Genomic DNA, 22099 nt, shown 5'->3' on the forward strand with positions numbered 1-22099 from the left:
GGGAATATGCTAAACACTGCAATAATACTACTAAGTTATAAAGACAACTGAAAAGTTTTTAAAGGTAATCCAGGAGGTAGATTATCTAAAAACATGGATTAAAGTTTGGAGTAAGATTCTGAATTTCTTTGTGTTTTAATTTGTTAGAACCAAAACAAATGTAATCATTCATTTTCATATTTAATTAGTGTCCAATTTTTTTCAAAATATAAATCTGACTGTAGTCATACTGTATTTTGTAAAACCGAACTCTCCTAAATAGTATGCCTGGAAACATACAAAGATTTTGAGAAAAATACTTCTTTGATTCATAAATTCAACTTTATTTTTCTCTAAGATGTCTTCACATTTCTTCAAAAGCTGTAAGTAGAAGAGCTTTTCAGACAGCTGCTGAACCTTCAAAGAAAACAAAAGATTATTGGTGATAAAAATAAGTACACATGATGTATAGGTCTTGCACATAAAGAGTCCTATCCAGAAAAAAAAAAATCTACATAGCTGCTGGACCATGGAAGCTTTTCTCATTAGCTTGCAGTCTAATCACAATTCTTTGCAGTAGTATCCCCTCTTCAGAGGCTAAGCTCAGTGCTGTTCCCAATATAGAGAATGGAGTCCTTAACTCTCATTTTTAGCCAGAAATTTTTTCATCTGGAATGGAGAGAGACTCAACAGAGCATACAATCTTTTAGATAGCTTAATATAGGGGTGAGTTTTTCTCCATCTAACCAGATATCATCAAGTCAGGCATAGATTAACTTCAAAGGGACAAAAATCCAAAGTTATTGTGCTCTTCTCTGAATGTTGGTGGTTAGCCATAGAGAGCTATTTATGTGATGCCTTTTCTACTATAGACGATGAAGTAGGGATTGATGGTCTCATAAATTTTCCCAGTATGACTGCGAGAACTATCAGTCAGGGATGAGTAATGAAGGGACCAAGCTTTGGGCTGAAGACAGTTCTACTATAAAACCCCAAATAAACTAAAAACCTTCCTTCTGCACACATTTGTATTTTCAGATTTAATTTTTTTAAACAGTACTTCAACTGATGAGGTAGGCTGCTCAACTAATTTGTTCATACCACTCAAGGAGAATTCTTCCAGATTTTGCAGCACAACCATGGTTGGAGGTTTAGAACTAAGCAAGCGTAGGGGGGCAGAATGTGATAAGATACAAGAGCAGATAAGCAGGAAGCAACTAAGTAATTGAAGGATATTAAAGGCAAGCACCAGAAGCTTGTATCTGATGTGATGGTGAATGGGACCCAATGAAGGGACTCAAAGAGAGGGCTGAAGATCACTTTCTTTAACCAGTGTTTTGAACTGATGACAAGGGAGCAAAGTGGCTGTCAGGAAGCCCACAGAGGATGAGATTGCAGCAGTCAAGAGGAAATACGGTGCGAGTCTATATGATAGTTTTAGTGGTGTGGATGGCAAGAAAAGGCCAAATATTAGAGATATTATGGAAGAAGAAGTAACAAGATTTGGAAACTGTCTACATATGTGAGTTGAGAGAGGGTACAGTCAAGCTGATATGCCTGAATAACAGAGAGAATGGTGATAGTATCAATAGTAATGAAGCTTGGGCAAAATTAGGAGAATTTGGAAAAGAAAACAATGGGCCAGATTTTCTCCTCACATACCAACCATATTTTAGTGAAAGTGTCAGGGAGCTTGTTCCTCCAATACCAAGAGCTTTCGGATAATATATTGTTACATACTGATTCAAAACAAGTTACTAATATTGTGCTTCTGTATTTATATTACTGAATATAACCAGGCGTATTGTAGTTTCTCCGGCCCCAAAGTGCCTTCATAATCTATTACTTTGCAATAATTTTTTTTAAAGAAATCACTGCGCCATGAAAGGCAAAAATGCTATAAATCAAGTTCTAATTACATGCTACCTGGTTTTACAGAACAGAAAAAAATTAATATTTCCTAGGAGCATTCTCTTGACCACAAGCAGTCTCCATGAAATAGATGTCAAAACATTTTTGAACTCTAAGGCTCGTCTACTTATTCAGGCTTGGATTGGGGGCGGGGGGAAGAAATGTCATACAGTTATTTGGAGGAGGCCTTTAGTGTTATATTATTACTTAGTAGTAGTTTGATTATATTAATTGCAGTAGATATATTGAGAATTTGTAGAATAAGCTAAATTTTAGATATTGAAAAATAATTGACAATGTAAGTAATCTCACTAGTCAATTTATAATCTTTGTATTGAAATATTATTTGATTGAAATAATGTATTTTGTCATTTCCTTTATTGCCTGCATCATTTCCTTTTGATAAATGAATTAATTTCAAACTAAACAAGCAAATAAAATCTACTATTGTACACATTGGTAAGAATATAATTAATTTTTGATGTATGAAAGACATTGGAATCAGTTAGGAATGCAGCTTCACCTTTCTCCACTAGTCAAATACAGCAATTGTTTTACTTTTGAGTCCTCTGATACCTACCGTACAAACCACAAGTATAAACCAGAATGAATCAATAACAAATTAGTGGTATACAAATAAAATTGTGATTCTCATAAATGAATTTTATAAGCAGGACTACAGAGGGTTTGTTACCTAGCAAATATCACACATTCCAACCTTGTATTGATTAAAGACCAGTTCCTATTGTAGATCCATATTGGGTTCTGATCTTTGAAACAGTTATGCACATTAGTTCCATTGAAGTCACTCTGTATCCTATCCCTACCCTCAAGCGTATCTACCACTCCTCCCAGTTTAGTGTCATCTGCAAACTTGAGGGTGCAATCCACGCCATCCTCTGAACATTAATGAAGATATTGAACAAAACCGGCCCCAGGACCAACCCTTGGGACACTCTGCTTGATGCTGGCTGCCAACTAGACATGGAACTATTGATCACTACCCATTAAGCCTGACGATCTAGCCAGCTTTCTGTCCACCTTATAGTCCATTCATCCACCCCATACTTCATTAACTTACTGGCAAGAATACTGTGGGAGGCCGTATCAAAAGTTTTGCTAAAGTCGAGGAATAACATGTCAACTGCTTTCCCCTCATCCACAGAGCCAATTATCTCATCATAGAAGGCAATTAAGTTAGTCAGGCATGACTTGCTTTTGGTGAATCCATGCTGACTGTTCCTGATCACTTTCCTCTCGTTTAAGTGCTTCAAAATTGATTCCTTGAAGACCTGCTCCATGATTTTTCCAGGGACTGAGATAAGGCTGACTGGCCTGTAATTCCCCGGATCCTCCTCCTTCCCTTTTTTAAAGATGGGCACTACATTAGCCTTTTTCCAGTCATCCGGGACCTCCCCCGATCGCCATGAGTTTTCAAAGATAATGGCCAATGGCTCTGCAGTCACATCCGCCAACTCCTTTAGCACCCTCGGATGCAGTGTGTCCGGCCCCGTGGACTTTTGCTCGTCCAGCTTTTCTATATAGTCCTGAACCACCTCTTTCTCCACAGAGGGCTGGTCATCTCCTCCCCATACTGTGCTGCCCAGTGCAGTAGTCAGGGAGCTGACCTTGTTTGTGAAGACAGAGGCAAAAAAAGCATTGAGTACATTAACTTTTCCACATCCTCTGTCACTAGGTTGCCTCCCCCATTCAGTAAGGGGCCCACACTTGCCTTGACCTTCTTGTTGCTAACATACCTGTAGAAACCCTTCTTGTTACTCTGAACATCCCTTGCTTGCTGCAACTCAACGTGTGATTTGGCCTTCCTGATTTCATTCCTGCATTCCTGAGCAATATTTTTATACTCCTCCCTGGTCATTTGTCCAAGCTTCCACTTCTTGTAAGCTTCTTTTTTGTATTTAAGATCAGCAAGGATTTCATTGTTAAGCCAAGCTGGTTGCCTGCCATATTTACTATTCTTTCTATTCTAGTTTTTCTTTCGAGATGGTTTGTTTTTGCTCCCTCAGTAAGACTTCTTTAAAATACAGCCCACTCTCCTGGACTCCTTACCCCTTCATGTTATTCTCCCAGGGGATCCTGCTCATCAGTTCCCTGAGGGAGTCAAAGTCTGCTTTTCTGAAGTCCAGGGTCCATATTCTGCTGCTCTCCTTTCTTCCTTGTGTCAGGATCCTGAACTTCACCATCTCATGGTCACTGCCTCCCAGGTTCTCATCCACTTTTGCTTCCCCTACTAATTCTTCCTGGTTTGTGAGCAGCAGGTCAAGAAGAGCTCTGCCCCTAGTTGGTTCCTACAGCACTTGCACCAGGAAATTGTCGCCTACTTTTCAAAAACTTCCTGGATTGTCTGTTCATTGCTATATTGCTCTCTCAACAGATATCGGGGTGATTGAAGTCCCCCATGAGAACCAGGCCTGTGATCTAGTAACTTCTGTTAGTTGCCTGAAGAAAGCCTCATTCCCCTGGTCTGGTGGTCTATAGCAGACTCCCACCACGACATCACCCTTGTTGCTCACAGTTCTAAACTTAATCCAGAGATGCTCAGGTTTTTCTGTAGTTTCATACTGGAGCTCTAAGCAGTCATACTGCTCTCTTACATACAATGCAACTCCCCCACCTCTTCTGCCCTGCCTGTCCTTCCTGAACAGTTTATATCCATCCATGACAGTACTGCAGTCATGTGAGTTATTCCACCAAGTCTCTGTTATTCCAATCACATCATAGTTCCTTGACTGTGCCAGAACTTCCAGTTCTCCCTGTTTGTTTCCCAGGCTTCTTACATTTGTGTATAGGCACTTCAGATAACTTGCTGATCGTCCTCCTTTCTCAGTATGGGGCAGGAGTCCTCCCTTCTTGTGCTCTCCTGCTCATGCTTCCCCCCGGTATCCCACTTTCCCACTTACCTCAAGGCTTTGGTCTCCTTCCCCTGGTGAACCTAGTTTAAAGCCCTCCTCACTAGGTTAGCCAGCCTGCTTGCAAAGATGCTCTTCCCTCTCTTCATTAGGCAGAGCCCATCTCTGCCTAGCAACCCTTCTTCTTGGAACACCATCCCATGGTCAAAGAATCCAAAGCCTTCTCTCCAACACCACCTGCATAGCCATTTGTTGACTTCCACGATTCAACCGTCTCTACCTTGGCCTTTTCCTTCCACAGGGAGGATGGATGAGAACACCACTTGTGCCTCAAACTCCTTTATCCTTCTTCCCAGAGCCCCATAGTCTGCAGCACCGAAGGCAGCAGCAGCATACAAGGAAGGATGAGAACCAACAACCTGCATTGGCTCCCTGATTTTTTGCTGCAGCACAGGTTAAAGCATGGTCTAATCATATATCCCTCTTCATCCCCTATACTACGGGCTGCAAGGTGGGATGAGTAGGAGTCAGTGCTCCAGCTTTAAACCCATTGGAGGTTCCCCTTCTCTTGGATGATCCCTAGCAGGGGCCGTGTGAGTAGATTCTGCTTTCTTTGTGTTGTCTGAGCAGGGAAAAGGACTAGAACATGGCAGAGAATCTGCCCCAAAGTTTTAATTGCCTTTAGACCTATTTTAATACTGGTGTTCTTCATTTAGCTTTGTCTTAGAAAAGTTAGAAGTACAATTTTAAAATCATTTTCTTCCAAACAAATCCATTGATTGAACTGCCAGTCCAATACTACTGTCAAATACAAATACAGGACTGATTCAGCTTGCATTCATGTCCGTGATTTCCCCCAACTCCCCTCACCCTCATTTTCTTGAATAGAAGCAGGATTGTGCCAATGGTAAATTCTGTGGCAATAAATACAGTCTTGTGGCTGTGAATGGTAATTTCAGGATGCTCTTTATGCCCAACACCCACATGTTTGTTTTTAATGTTTAAAATAGTGCTGCCAAATCAGCAAAATAATGTTTAATCCAAATGATTGGTTAATTCAACTATTGCTACTGCGGTTGTTAAGAGTGAAAAATATTTATACTTCCCGTAACATTTTGTGATTTTACTTTGAAGTAATTGGACCAGATTATTGTGCAGATTTATATCCTGTGTAATCTCAGTGATTTATGTAAGTGTCAGTGAAGAACTTGGCTCATTGTTTTTCCAGACTGAAAGTGTTCAGTATTTCAAAACTGAAGTAAATAAAATGACATCACTACCTAATAAATTGTTAGTTATTGCAGACAAACAAAAATCTACAGTAGATCTCTGAATTTAAGCAAGCAGGTTAATATTAAATAGCACTAGGAAGTGACTTTTTTACCCTCAGACAATGTTAGCTTCACTGGAGAATTTGTTAATAGCCTTTTGCATTTTGTTAGGAATGTAAACAACTTTTCAACAGATGTCCCTTATAAAGGAAGCCAGCTATTAGCATTGTAATATCTCTGTTTGAGTCTCACATCCAAGATTTTGTGTAATTCCATCTGGAAAGTCTTCATTGGATCCCATCCCTAGGGGTTATAAAGTGAAGATTTAAAAAAAAAAAATCTAAGCCTTCTATTGTCTTTTAGTCATAATCATACAGCACCTGCTTTATTTGCTGATTGGTAATTGTGCTGTGTATGTCTGCAATGCTTTTGTAATTTAAAAGATAGCTCGCCTGTCTTCTTTGCTAGACTTTTCCCTTAAAAGTTTTTAAATCTAATCTTCCTAATTAATTTGGATATTTGACAACTGAGGCCTTCCTTTTGAAATATTTATTAGAGGTCTACAATTTTTTGGCATGACTATAGTAACATATGTAATGAAGGAAAAATATGACTAATCTGTCATGTAGTAAAAAACTAGCAAAACAAAAACCACTTTGCTGCAACACTAAACCAAACTTGATTAGTTGTTAGTCTGGAAGACTACAGTTTGGTTTTAGTACAAAGCAGATAGGACTCAGTTGTTTGAGGAAGCTATCAGCTATCCATTTTCACAATGGAGAGAGGTAAACAGTGGGGTCCCCATCCTCTAAAGAGCTGCACTGGGAACTGTGCTGTTCAACATATTTATTAATGCTCTGGAAAAGAGAGTGAACAGTGAAGTGGATGATACCAAGTTATTTAAGATAGTTAAATCCAGAACTGACTGCAAAGAGTTAGAGGTAGCTCTCACAAAACTAGGTGAAAGGGCGACAAAATGGCAGATGAAATTCAACCCTCCCCCCCCCCCACCCTCCTATAATGATGGGTTCTAAATTAGCTGTTACTGCTTAAGAAAGAGATCTTGGAGTCGTCATGGATAGTTCTCTGAAAACTTCAACTCAATGCACACAGCAGCGGTCAAAAAGGCTAAAGAATGTTAGGAACTATTAAGAAAGGGCCAGAAAATATAATGCCACTATATAAATCCATTGTGCGCCCAGACCTTGAATTTTGTGTCCAATTCGGTTGCTCTACCTCAAAAAAATATCGTGGAACTGGAAAAAGTTCATAGAAGGGCAACAAAGATGAGCAAGGGTATGGAACAATTACCATACAAGGACAGACTAAAAAGATGAGGACGATTCATCTTAGAAAAGACTCAGTTAAGGAAGATATGATAGAGTTCTATATACAATCATTAATGTTATGGAAAAAGTGAATGGAGAAGTGGTGTTTACCCTTTCCCATAATACAAAAAACAATGAAATTAATAGGCAGCAGGTTGAATGCAAACAAGAGGAAGTATTTCTTGCACACAACACAATATTAACATGTGGAACACATAGCCATGGGTTGTTGTGAAGGCCAAAGGTATAACTGGTTTCAAAAAAGAACTAGATTAAATTCATGGAGGATAAGTCTATCAAGGGATGTTAGCCAAAATGGTCAGGGATGTAATCTCATACTTGGGGCAGTCTAAACCGCTGACTGCCAGTAGCTGGGAGGGGAAGACCGGGTGGATCTCTAAAGAATTGCCCTGTTTTGTACACTCCCCCTGAAGTTCTGGTACTGTCTGCTGTCAGAGATCGGATACAGGGCTAATGGACCATTGGTGAGACCCCCTATGGCTGTTCTTATCCTCGGGGCTAGAGAAGAAAGCACCCAGAAAGCTGAAGTGTACCATTTTGAAACTTAAGTTCTTTGTAGTTTATGGTAGTCATAAAGAGGTGGATACACCACATATTTTGTTGTTTGTTTTTTATTAGAATAAATTCTGTTAATGTGGGGTCTGACCCTGTAAGATACTGAGAGCCCTTAAATCCCATTTAAATCAATGGGAGTTAAGGATACTCAGCACTTTACAGGATTGGGCCCAGAAAAATGAATGGTAATGAATAGCAAAGCAAATATATTGCTTTCTTGTGAAATCATTACACCTCTCTCTATCTGAAAGTTAAATCACACAGTTTCATATTCTCTCTCTCTCTGTTTTTTTATACCTCAACTTTATTATCTCTGTATTATAAAGTAGGTATACACATTATTTTCATAGAAGTTTTATGTCAATGATTTTTTAATCAGATCATCTAAATTCTTTTATTTTAGTCAATCACGTTTCTATGGATAACTGTTTTTGCAACTAGTTGATGAAATGATTAATAAAACTGCACTTTAAATTTAAAGGCAACTGTTGTGTGTTAAATGCCATTGGGTTTCCCAGAACTGTACAAATAAAAAACAAACAAACAAATTCTGTCCCTTTCCAGAGAGACATCGGGACGAAAGGGCAAATCCTGCATATGTGCACATGATTAACTTTACCTATGTGAGTAGTCTAATTAAAGACATGGCTCGATTATGCTGATTGTGCCAGGTTACAAAGAGTTTGGGTGGGACAATCTGTGCAGAATTATACCATTGCTCTTCAAGGTAATTCCAGCCTCAGTGCACAAGAAGCTTCCCCTTCCCCAGTAACTGACCTGAATCACTGTTATATATTCTTGGTATTTATGCATGTGATCAAATGTAACATCTGGACTGTCTGTACCTCCCCTGGATGAGACTGAACTTTTTGTCTGAGCTGTTTATGACACCTCAGCACTTTTTGGGTAGGGAGGTTAATAAAGTGTATAACCTCCCCAGCTTGACTGTTGTCAATTCTTTGTAGAATTTTTTCACACCCCTGAGCGCAGCAAATTGCAGCGCTGTACAGCTCCAGTGTAGCCAAGGCCTCAGTATGCTCTGGTAGTATTCTACTGCTTGCCGCTTCAGGCCTCTCAGGATTCTCCCTGTGCAAGAATACCCTAATTTTGTGAGGTGGCATGGAGCTGAACTAGAGATGATTAAACAATTCTTCAGAAACAGTATGTGGGCAAGTTTTACTCTGTTTAAAGAGTTTTGGTCATCTTCAGGACCCAAGACTTCCTGGGACCATTCTGCACTTTAAACAATCCTTTAATTGATGACCAAACTCAAAGCATCTCTTATCTAGAACATATAATCTTGTTTGCAAGGACTCTCAGATCTGTCCTGCCACAAACCATGAACCCCCAATCTTAGTATATTAGATCTTGATAAATGTCAAGAGGCTTTCAGACCCCCTTCTCAGCGTTGTTCTGCAGCACACATGAATAGCTATAGTACCAAATGTATTATAGGCTACATTTTTTCTCATCTGTTTTAAATATTTTTTTTCTTATGAAGGCCTTATCTGTATGTTACCCCACTGATGTGCCTTGAAACTGTCCGTAAAAATAAACCTATTTCCAAAGTGTTCAGAGAGCTTTATTTAATCCAATTACTATAATTTGCTGAGGTTAGAGGATCTGCCATTGTTTGAAGCCATGTGTGGCTAGATGGAAAACAGATTAGTGGGAATATACTTACTACTTCTGATTTCACTGCATTTTGGACAATGTCTCCCTCATTTCTTAATCCAGAAAACACAGAAAGTTCTAACTGAACTTCATTACATTTAGTAAAACTTCCAGACAAAACCTATGTTAAAATGGAGTTAGGGTTGAGAGTATATATAAAACCAATGAATTTACCTGGAAATTCTCAAAGATTATTCAGTATAACATATACTCTATTTTCCTTCAAAATTACAGCACTTTAAGTCCTGATTAAATTTTCTGAGAACCTCTGTTTTAAGTGCAAAACCTTTACAATGGCATCTTCCCACTGACCCATCATCACAATCTAAATTAGGTGATTCTCAAAGCCCATGACTATTCTAGGCAGCATGAAGATTCCTTCCCACAAAGCTCAAGTCTGTCTGCATCCATTTAGTCAAACAATGTCCATTTTAACTGCTCACATACAGAACTTTGAAAATGTCATGGAAAAGTTCAAACACAGAAGCAGCCACGGCCTATTATGCTGCCCGATATTGTCTCATTGTTTTCCTGTTCTCCCCAACAGTCTGTCTATATCCATCTGTTGTCACCTCTTGTCTTGTACTTAGATTATGTTTGTGCCAGGGACTGTATTGTTTTGTTTGTACAGTGCCTAGCACAACTGGATCTTGATCATGACTGGGGCTCCTAGGTGATACAATAATATAAATAAAAAAGCAGCACCAAAATCTGTAGGTCAAAACTTTTACCATTCAAATCTGATAGTTGGTGTTTGGAGTCAAATTCAGTCTTTAATCAATTAAACATCATCAGTCTTTCAGAGAATCTAAGGTAATGGTTTATAATTTAGAACGGATGGAGGAAAGTTTTGAAACATTGTCACCTATCAAGTAGCGCATCAAGCAATGGCAGAACAATAAAAACTCAAAAAACCTTAATTGATGGTTAAATACTTCAGCAGTAGATTGAGGGAGAGAAAGAAAGAAACCAGAGAGAAAAATCAAGAATCCTAAACTGCTCAGAATGACATTTTCTAAATCTACCAGTATGTTACTTGGAAAAAAATGTAATGTTCAGGTGGATTTGCTCAGCAGAAGGACAATTCATTCAGACAAAATGCAGCACAAGAGAGCTGCAACTGCTGAGGAATTCCAGTAACACATTTAATGATACCTGATCTTATTACCAACTGACTCAGATTCTTCAGCCTTTATAAAATCAATTTTACAGCAGTTAAAAACATATTGGGTTTTGCCCAGCTCTTGGTTTTTTGCTCCTACCCAAAAAGAAAAGTGTAGAAAGTGATTCTAATTTACCTCAACTTAGCCAAGGAGGTTGTGATTCTCTCTGGTGACGTATGTGCTCTCTTGTAACAGAAAAATCTGCTGTGACATGGTCTAATTCTGTGCCTAGCACAGTGACACTCAGACCTCAGTGGTTCAGGAGCCAAATTAACGATCAGCATTACCCAGAAGAGCCACAGTAGTTTGAATTCAGTGTTTAATTTTCTATTTTTATATATATATGAATTATTCTCATAGCAAAATGACTGACCAAGTATTATTATTTTATCAACTACAATTGGTTAATAACATAGAAAAAGCATTCTGATTGGTTAATAATTAAATCACAGTGTTTTAATGTCATGTGCTGCAAAGAGTCGCAGGAGACACATTAAAGAGCCACTTGCAGTTCGCAAGCCTGAGGGCTTGTCTATACTTACGGCTAAATTGGCACTGCTGCGATAGATGCAGCAGTGTCGATTTAGCAGGTCTGGTGAAAACAAGCTAAGTCAATGGCAGAGCGCCTCCTGCCAACTTCTGTACTCCACCTCCCCGAGAAGCGTAAGGTAAGTCGGCAGGAGAGCATCTCCCATCGACACAGCGTGGTGTAGACACCGCTGTAAGTCAACCTACGTTATGTCAACTTCAGCTACGTAACTTATGTCAACTTACTCAGACTGGGGGCTGATCTACACTAAAGCTGTATCACTGGCCTAGCACATGATGACTATATGGACAACCAGCAGCTAATACTTTGTCACTGGCAGGTGTTAATTGTAGCAGTCTGTACTGTAGCAGTACCAGCAAAGAAGAAGAGTGTTTGTGTATGGCGGGGGAGTGTACTCTACTCCAAATAGATAACGCAAACTCCTAAAATCCCAGAAGACGACCAGCAACACACAGTTTCTAGTCTGTGATTTAAAGATTACTTTGTGGTGCTCCCCAAGTTTGTGAGGCACTTCATCACTACCTGCCCTTAGCCTGAAGAAGCCTTTTCTGTGTTTGCTATGGGTCAGCTCCCTGAAATCAACAGCTTCTGATTGTACAAGCACTAGCTGCCAGGCCTCTGCAGGTATCAATCTCTCTGTGTAGGTGGTGCTAGGCACACACCAATCCTCAAGTCCTTGGAGCATTATTTGTAGTATCTTTCCCCTTATTCTGTGGGTCCCAAAGGAACAGTACACATCAGCATGTAAGTTTCAGCTCAGGATCAGCACTTCGCTTAACATCATAGTATGTAAATATCTTGATAATAAACCTATTCTTGTTTTCACTATAAAAGAGTTGAGATTCAAGTAATAGTGAGTAAGAATATTGGAAACAAATGGTTATATATAAAACAAAATCATAACACACTTTCTGGAGACTAACCTTAACTATCAGGTTAACCTCCTGCCGAAAGAAATTTATCTCACCCCAAATCCTCTGCAGAATTTTCAACCAAGGCTGGCTGAGACTCCACTTTCATGAATGCAAACATGCTGTCCTTTATTTTGTAGGTACAGGATAACAGGGTGTCTTCTTTGCCTTCTAGAAATACCTCCAAAGTTCATTATCTTTACTCATGGACAGGATAACCCCCGTGGCTTGTTTTTTCCTGTGTGCTGTTCCTGTTGACTTCATATCTCTTCAACTTTTACTTCATCTGTAAATGGACATCAATTGTGATAGGTTACAATGCTTAATTTACATCTCAACAGAGAGATATGTTTCTTAACTCCGGTCTGAAGGAACCGGTCTGACACTTGTCAACTTTTGGTGACCTGTTTTCACCTTACATGTTTAAGAACATAATTTTTTAGTATAGATACATGACTCCTTACATAGTATCTGTCTATTTCACAATTATATTCATAACGGGTGTGACACCAGTCATTTGAGACCTCAGATGACATTCTTTGGTGAACCAGAATCAGGAAATTACTGTAACCCCACCACACTCTGTTGTCAATTGGCAGTAAGAAGCTCTTGGGTCACGTATATAAAAATGTTATTTCTGATCCTGGGGCTCAAAACAAAAGTCTTTCTTTTTTATTTTTGGGTGGCTCACTGGGTAACTGAATATTGGCCATCTACTCTCCTCCTGTAGCTGTCACAGGCCATTAATGAAAGCAAAATACACAGCCTCAACTTATTTCTATATTGCTTCTTCAGTTCTCCAGCAGGTGGTCTTAGAAATGGGGCAGCTTATTTCCTCCCCACCTAGATAGCAGTACCAAGCATGTCAGTTTGAGGGCATGCCTTTTCTCACGCAATTTGGGAAGATGGAGTTCTAAGGTCATTCCTGAAGCATGCGTTACTGCATGATAATATATTACTGTTCAGCCTGTTTTCTCCTAAAATGTCTTGTCAGAGAAATTAAATAGCAGATTAATAAATCAGGTCAGATCTACTCTGTATATGTTTCCTCCGGTCCTATCTTGCCACATTCAGATCACTGGTTTTGCAGTGAAAAGATGTCCTAAATTATATATAGAAAATGAGAGATTCTCCAAACCTGCAAGTCCTCAATAAATCCTCAGGTTGTATTTGTTTGGGGCTAACTAATCAGCTACTGATACTAACAGTAATAGTGCTCTGTCAATATTTCTTTTTTCTTCATGATGTTGCCTCCACAGAGTCCCACATGTCGAGCCATGGAAACTTTTAAAGCAATAATTGTCGATTATGTGGTGTATGTAACTTCCTAGAGCCCCATGTCCCATAGATGGACGTTGTGAAACCCCAGTCCTATGCAACTACTGAATTCCTTTGTTTGTCACCTGGAGTAGTAATGGAACAAACCTATCTCTTTCCCCCCATCATATTAGATGCAGAAGTCTCACTATAAGTTGCTTTTTAAAAGTTGCATTAAGTTTAGGCTGAAAAGTTTCTGGTTTGCTATTTTACTTTAATGAATTTTTAAAATACTTTTGCTTAAGATGATGGAATTTAGAAGCTGACTGTCTTTCCCCATGATGTTCTTCAGTTCATATAGGCATGAAAAATTCCCTTTGTGGCTTAGGGGGAGGGAACTCAGCTTTATTATTTATTATGAACAATTACCGTATATACTTGTTCATTAGCCTGTTCGTTTATAAGCCGACCCCCCAAAATGGGTAGGTAAAAATAGCAAAAACTGTATGATCTTTTCATAAGCTGACCCTATATTTCAGGGGTTGGAAAACTTTGGCTCCCAGCCCATTGGAACCGCGGCCATAGGGAGCTGAGGAGCTCCATGCCTGCAGACGCTCCAGGTAAACAAAACTACAATGTATTAGATCAGGGATTGGCAACCTTTGGCACACGGCCCACCAGGGTAAGCACCCTAGCGGTCCGGGCTGTTTTTTTTACCTGCCGCGTCCGCAGGTTCAGCTGATTGCGGCTCCCACTGGCCGCGGTTCGCTTCTCCAGGCTAATGGGGGCGGCAGGAAGCGGTGGAGGCCGAGGGATGTGCTGGCAGCCGCTTCCTGTCAGATCTTGTATCGTCAGAAGGAATGCAAGTCTTTCATAAGTAATGGCAGAGAAAACAAATTATTATATTAATGTCCAATAATTTAGGGGAGAAAACAGGGGACTGTTTTTCAGAGATGTTCCCAATGATTTAAGTTGGTGTACTTAAAATCAGATCCTGGTTCTCTCATTTCCATTAGTAACTAACTAAGTCTAAAATAGGGTTACCATATTTTAAGTGTCCAAAAAGAGGACACTCCACGGGCCTCGGCCCTGCCCCAACTCCGCCCCCTTCCCCGCCCCGTCCCAGCCCCGCCCCTTCCCGCCCCCGTCCCAACTCTGCCCCCTCCCCTGGACGCTTCGCCCCCTGCCCTTCCCCCTCCCCTTCTTCCCTCGAACATTTGATTTGCAGGAAACCTGAAGCAGCAGGCAAGCTGGGGCAGGGGGGCACAAGGAGGCGCGGCCCAGTCCGGCCCCCTCAGCCGAGCGGCTCTGGCCCCGGCGTCTCCCGCCCGGCTTGGCTCGGGCCCTGGGGCGCCGGCCCCCGGCCCCGCACCGCTGGCCCCCAACCCCGGCCCCGAGCACTACTGCCCCCGGCCCAGCACCCCTGGCCAGGCACTGCCCCCGGCCCAGCACCCCTGGCCGGGCACTGCCCCCGGCTCTGGCCCCGGGCCCCGCCGGCTCCGGCCCTGGGCCCCGCCGGCTCCCGGCTCCGGCCCCAGGCCCCCGGCCGAGCACCGCCGGGCCCCGGCCGAGCACCGCCAGTCCCAGCCCCGCACCGCCAGACCCAGCGGCTCTGGCCGAGCACTGCCGGCCCCAGCGGCTCCGGCCCCTGGCCGAGCACCGACGGTCTCTCCCTCCCTATTTTCCCGGACATGTCCGGCTTTTTGGGATTTCCTCAAGGACGGGGATTTGAGGCCCAAAAAGCCGGACATGTCCAGGAAAATCCAGACATATGGTAACCCTGGGAGTCAGAGTCATGGCCCTGCTTCTTCTCCACAGTCACTAGCTGGGCTAGTCAGGCCATTTAAAAGCAGCTTGTGGTTGGCTGTGCCATCAGGAGCTTGGAAGAGTCCAGAGTGTCTCCTGGAGCTTCTACTAGGCTGGTGCATCTCTGTACTACCCTTAATGTAGAGCTGCGGCTTAATGCTACAGCTTAGCCCCATCGTTTTCTCCATAAGTGGGGAATATTTTACTTGCAAAGTATTTGTGTGATTGCGGTGTATGATGGGTAGTTCTGACTTTCACTGAAATGGTGACTTGTTTTTGTGCTGTCTATTCTTATCTCATACATATTGTGTATGTTAAGTGTAATGATGTATTTTAATGCATTAAAACAGCAAGGTAAACTGCATAGAGGTTTTCTGCCTGTACTCCCGGCGTATGTTTAGGGATGTTTTGAGATTTTGTGCAATCTAAACACATTAAAGAGAGAGAATCTTGCAAATGCAACACAGTGGAAAACATTTGTATTTGTCTGTGAGACTCTGTTTGAAAAGATTGTGTCAATATTACAATGTTTATCAGTGCACCTATATATGTACTCCCGTGGCTCCTGCCCCGTCTCTTACAAGGGAAGTGGACTAGGATAAACTTAAACAATGACTTCTTGCTTGAAAAACCCATCTGTTTGCACAGAGCTGAGAAAACAAAGAAAACTACCTATTTAAGAATTATTTTCTATTAATAGCTGTGTGTGAAATCAATCCCAGAGAGAGAGGACTGATAACACAGCAACTATAGTTGATGGGATTTAATTTAGCAAGCTGTAAGTAATTGTGGAATTCCATATTTCACGTTTCCATTGCCACAATATGTAGGCCTGGCGGGAAAAAAAAATTGAGTCAATATTTCACTACTAATGGTTTTTCCAAAGGTGTGTAGGAACATTGATTACATTTATTGGCTCATCTGATGCTGCCAGCAAAGACCCTGCTCTTCTTGGAGGAGGAGTACTCCACTTACGTACCAGTAGTTCAGCCAAATAGTATAAAGGGGTGACAAGAATTGATGGAATACTATATATTTTCATCAGGGTGTGGTGTTATCTTCACTTTTGTTGAATGCAGGCTTTGCATATTCAGAGCCACATTGTATGATGATCTTGTTAGAAATGGGTTTATCTGGGTACTTCCAAACATAGAGGAGCTTGTGTATAGCCACTAATAAGTCTGTTTATGTTAGGGTTACCATATTTAAAAAATAAAAAAAGAGGACACTCCACGGGCCCTAGCCCCACCCTTTTCCCACCCCCCGGCCCCACCCCAACTCCGCCCTTTCCCGGCCCCTTCCCCAAAGTCCCCGCCCTAACTCCCCCTCCTCCCTCCCAGCCTCGCGAAAAGGGCTGCCCGAGTGCTACCGGCCGGCGCTTCCCCAGTGCAGCTGGAGCCCGGGAGGGGAAGTGCCCAGCTGGGGGCGCAGGGTCTGGAGGCTGCCCGGCAAACCATGAAGCCGGTAGCACTCGGGCTTCGGGCAGCCCCTATGCCTCCGGACCCTGCGCCCCCGGCCAGGCACTTCCCCTCCCAGGCTCCAGCTGCTCTGCTCCTCCCCGACTCAGACTTTGGCTCTGTTTAAGAGCCAAGCTGTCCGAGCCAGCGCTACTGGCTTCGGGCAGCCCCCATGCCTCTGGACCCCAGCCGGTGGCCGGGCACTTCTCCTCCCCGACTCCAGCTACTCTGCTCCGGCGGCGCAGGGTCCGGAGGCAAGGGGGGCTGCCCGAAGCCGGTAGCACTGGCTCGGGCAGCTTGGCTCTTAAACAGAGCCAAAGTCTGAGAGGGGAGGAGCAGAAGTCTGAGAGGGGAGGAGCAGAGCAGCCGCAGGAGGGGAAGTGCCCGGAAGGTATTTTTCCCGGACATGTTCGGCTTTTTGGCAATTCCCCCCGGACGGGGGTTTGATTGCCGAAAAGCCAGACATGTCTGGGAAAAACTGGACGTATGGTAACTTTACCCCCGAGCCCCCAACCCATCCAACCCTCCCCCTGCTCTTTGTCCCCTGACTGCCCCAATCCCTCTCCACACCCCTGCCCCCTGACAGGCCCCCGCAGAACCCCTGCCCCATCCAACCCCCCTGCTCCGGCTCTGCCTGCTCCCCTGAGCGCGCAGCCGCTCCACTTCTCCGCGCCCCCCACTCCCCCGGGCTTGCCTCGAATCAACTGTCCGCAGGGCAAGCCTGAGAGGGAGGGGGCGAGAAGCAGAGTGGCGCGGCTGTGCGCTCAAGGCAGCAGGCAGAGGCGAAGCGGAAGTGAGCTGGGGCGGGAAGCAGTTCCCCTGTGCCCCCCCGCCCTCCGGGTTACCTGCTGTGGGCAGCTCTCACCGCACCCCTCTGCCCCAGCTCACCTCCGCTCTGCCACCTCCCCTGAGCACACCGCTTCTCCCCCATCTCTCCCAGGCTTGCCGTGCAAAAGTCTGGGAGGGAGGGGAGTGGAGGGGAAAAGTGGCATGCCCGGGGGAGGTGGCGGGGCCTGGGATTTGGGGAAGGGATTGGAATGGGGGCGGGGAAAGGGTGGAGCTGGGATCGGGGCCGATGCCTATGCCCCACGCAGCGCTGCCGGCGTGCTGAAGCTGCAGGGGAGGGGGGGGAAGCAGGGGAGGAGCTTTTGCTGCTGGAGAGGCCCCAAGTGAGCAGCTCAATTCGGCGCAGCTGCCTTGTCAGCCGCTTTTGGGTCTTTAAATAGCTGTCCGGGGGGAAATCCCGGACATTTTTAGCTTTTTACAAATTCTCCCCGGATGGCTATTTAAAGACCCAAAAGCTGGACATGTCCGGGAAAACCCGGACGTGTGGTAACTCTACATCTGGAGTACTGTGTCCAGTTTTGGGCCCCACACTACAAGAAGGATGTGGAAAAATTGGAAAGAGTCCAGCGGAGGGCAACAAAAATGATGAGGGGGCTGGAGCACATGACTTATGAGGAGAGGCTGAGGGAACTGGGATTGTTTAGTCTGCAGAAGAGAAAAATGAGGGGGGATTTGATAACTGCTTTCAGCTACCTGAAAGGCAGTTCCAAAGAGGATGGATCTAGACTGTTCTCAGTGGTAGCAGATGACAGAACAAGGAGTAATGGTCTCAAGTTGCAGTGGGGGAGATTTAGGTAGCATATTAGGAAAAGCTTTTCACTAGGAGGGTGGTGAAGCACTGGAATGGGTTACCTAGGGAGATGGTGGAATTTCCTTCCTTAGAGGTTTTTAAGGTCAGGCTTGACAAAGCCCTGGCTGGGATGATTTAGTTGGGAATTGGTTCTGCTTTGAGCAGGGGGTTGGACTAGATGACCTCCTGAGGTCCCTTCCAACCCTGATGATTCTATGTAATACGCACATTACAAATGCGAAGCGAGAGACAGTCCTTGCACAAAGAAGCTTGCAATCTAAGTAGAGAAAGGAAGCATTATCATGATTATCCCCCTTTTACAGATGAAGGACTGAAGCACAGAGATTAAGTGACTTGCTCAAGGTCACACAAGAAGGCTTTCACAGAGCCAGGAACTGATCTATCCTAGTCCAGTGCCTTAATCACGACCTCCTGTCGCTAGCAGCAGTAACTACTACAAATGAATCTGGGGAAGTGAGGGAGGAAAAAGCAAAATACAACACAGGAATGCAGTTATAGCCTGTCTGGCTCTGCTGGTTGTGCCCACAAACTCTTAGCAGGGTCCAACAGCTGTACAGGGAGAACCACCTTCTCCCAATACTTGGACCTCCATCGTGGTTTAAAACAACAGCATGTGGTGCAATGGTGCTCCACTCTAGCAGGAACCCCTTGCTGTAAGAGAACATGGGAACTGTGCCACAGGCTCCTCCCGCCCTAGGCAGAGCTAGTTTGGTGTCGGAGAGAGGTGAGGCTGTGACCTCCCCCTTCCTATACTCAGCTGGAGCAGTGCTTGTGCTCATGGGAGTGCAGGGATTGCTGTCGCGCTCTGCTGCTGTGCAGGTGCATGTAGGGGTGGGGAAAACCAAGAGACAGCACAGAAAAGTCTTCAGGGGACTTGTGTGGTTATTTCCTCTCAAAGGCCAGGGAAAAGGTCATTTAGTGGGATTGTAGCCTGTGTTCCCGCCTCATCTCTTAAACCCATTCAGAGCAAGACATATGTCTTAACAGTGGCCATTGGGAGACTCCTTGGAGGCAGAGTGTTTCTGCCTTGTTAATAAGTCCCACCCCAATTCCCACTTCCACTGAAAGTATGTTAAGGAGAAACTTCAGCTTTACTTTGCAAATGGATTGTAAGACATGGAAAACTGTGTGTGGAGAGAAACTTGCCAGTCGTATCTCAGGTCATTATTTGCTTGAGACTACTAAAAATACAGATCTGCATAAGAATCCTCACTGTTGATATTTTAATACTATTACTAAAGCAATACGGATAACATTGCATTTTCAGCTAACAAACACAACAATAAATGTTGAATATCTACCAGTATGCAGATGCACTAGGTTTTTTTTTATTTAAATATTTTGCTTACTCATGATAACACCATAAAGAATGCAAAGTGACGTCTATAGGAACAACACACAGAACAGGCTAAATTCTGCTGTGGCATAAGCAAGCACCACCACTCATTGAAGTTGGTGAAGATACAACCACTTATGCCTGTTTGGCTCAGTGGGTCCAGCTTTGCAAACTTCTTTCCTCTTAAAGAACATACCCTATAAAGTTCCATCTTAGTGAGTAGCCTACCGGTTATTCTTTTGATGCTTCGTATTCTTCTTCCCGCATCTCCTGCAGCATGTGCACCCAGACTATGGCCAATAATATGGATATGAGAAGGGCAGTATTGAAACATTTTCTGAAGAGTTTTTGGAAAAAAAGAAAATAGAACATATGTATTTAAATGTCAAACACAGAAGATGCCTTATTTTCATAGATTTTACAGCCAGAAGGGACCATTGTGATAATTTAGTCTGATCTCCCGCATAACACTGGCCATAGGACTTCCCTGTATTAATTCTTGTTTGAACTACAACATTTTAGAAAAAATCCCATCTCGATTTAAAGATTTCCAGTGATGGAGAATTCATCACAACCTTTGGTTAGTTGGTCCAATGGTTAATTACCCTCATTGTTAAAAGTGGGCACCTTACTTCTAGAATGAATTTGTCTAGCTTCAGGTTCTAACAACTGGATCTTGATATACCTTTGCCTGGTAGACTGAAGAGCCCTCTATCAAAATTCTGTTCCCCCATATAGGTAATTATGTACTGTGATCAAGCCACCCTTTAAGTGTCTCTTTGGTATGCTTGGATGTGATGAAATTCACCCGCCTCTGTGCTGAGTTACTGTACAAGGCCTATTCACCCTAGGTTTCACATGGCCCTAGAGGCTTAAGTGGAGATTAATTGGTGAATACGCTCTGTCTAGGGGTGTATTTGACCCAAGGAGTTAAAACTTTTGTGACACTGAAAGCGACAGTGACTAGTTGCCTGGAGTCTACACCTAACTAGAGGGGGGGAGGGATAGCTCAGTGGTTTGAGCATTGGCCTGCTAAACCCAGGGATGTGAGATCAATCCTTGAGGGGGCCACTTAGGGATCTGGGGCAAAATCAGTACTTGGTCCTGCTAGTGAAGGCAGGGGGCTGGACTTGATGACCTTTCAAGGTCCCTTCCAGTTCTAGGAGATAGGATATCTCCATTATTATTATTATTTTTTTTAACTTGCTTACGCATGTACCAGAATAAGTGCCTCCAGCCATATTTGCTTGTCTTCCTTGAGAGAGGAACTGAAAAAACTTTGGCTACAGTATTTTCAAATGTTTTTACCTTTAAATGAAAGAAACCCAGGCTTTCAATTTACAGTGTTACCCACGTTCCTTATAGCTTTTGCCAATGATTTTAGTAGGTATCTATGCTAAGTTCAAACCAAATATCTCCTAATAATTCCTGTTAGCCATTCATAAAGCCACAATGGTTTGATTTGCATGTGAATTGTTCAGCGGCAAAGTCTTGTTTCAGAGTCCTCACAAATAGTCTTCATGGACAACATATACAATTAGTATTGTATAGGTGTAGGACATCTACACTGGAGATCCAGTCATAATACAGTTGTCTCATATTCAGTTAGGCACAAAGAGAAAATATCTGGCTGTGAATTGTCTCTGCTGTGGATCCTTCAGGTGGTAGCCAATAGCTTGGCCTGGGCTGGGTTACATTTTGTGCCCAAACTCAGGGCTTTGAGCAACGGAAGTAGCTATACAATTGATGGGAGAAAAATGTGTAAACCAAAAAAAAATTTACAGTTGTATAAAGGTCTCAGAGGAAGAAACCAATCAGTGAAGAGAGAAAATGTTAAAAGCCCAAGAACCACGTATGCAGAGATTTCACTATGGTAGTATTTTCATTGTGGAGAAGCATGGGTCGGACAACAAACACTCCACAGTACAGCCATAATTAATGGAGAGAGGGACACACAAATCTCATGAGCAACTGGGGCCTCCTTGTCCAAGGAAATGAGATGAGACTCTGTGGAAGGCAGGTCATTAAGTAACTGGGATCTTGTATAGGAAGAAGACTAGAGGCATAGGAACAAAGCCACCAGACTGGAAATGATAGGGTCTGTCAGGCAACAAGTTTCAAGGGTACTCCCTTGAGATGCTAGTGTTCGCAAAACCTATACTGTGTCAGATGGAGCCTTAGGGTTGCCAACTTTCTAATTGCACAAAACTGAACACCCTAGCCCTACCCCTTCCCTGAGGCTCTGCCCCTGCTCTGTCCTGCCCTGCCCCTGCTCACTACATTCCCCCTCCCTCGGTGGCTCGCTCTCCCCAATCCTCACTCACTTTCACTGGGTGGGGCAGGAGCTTCGGGT

General features: G+C 43.3%; 1 pseudogene; it reads right to left on the bottom strand.

Annotated features, from left to right (window-relative positions):
• Nucleotides 1–22099, bottom strand: part of LOC128841001 (coiled-coil domain-containing protein 172-like) — a 53315-nt pseudogene that overhangs the window by 28724 nt on the left and 2492 nt on the right.

Source organism: Malaclemys terrapin, chromosome 7 (genome assembly GCF_027887155.1).
Source record: "Malaclemys terrapin pileata isolate rMalTer1 chromosome 7, rMalTer1.hap1, whole genome shotgun sequence".
Classification (NCBI taxonomy): domain Eukaryota; kingdom Metazoa; phylum Chordata; order Testudines; family Emydidae; genus Malaclemys; species Malaclemys terrapin.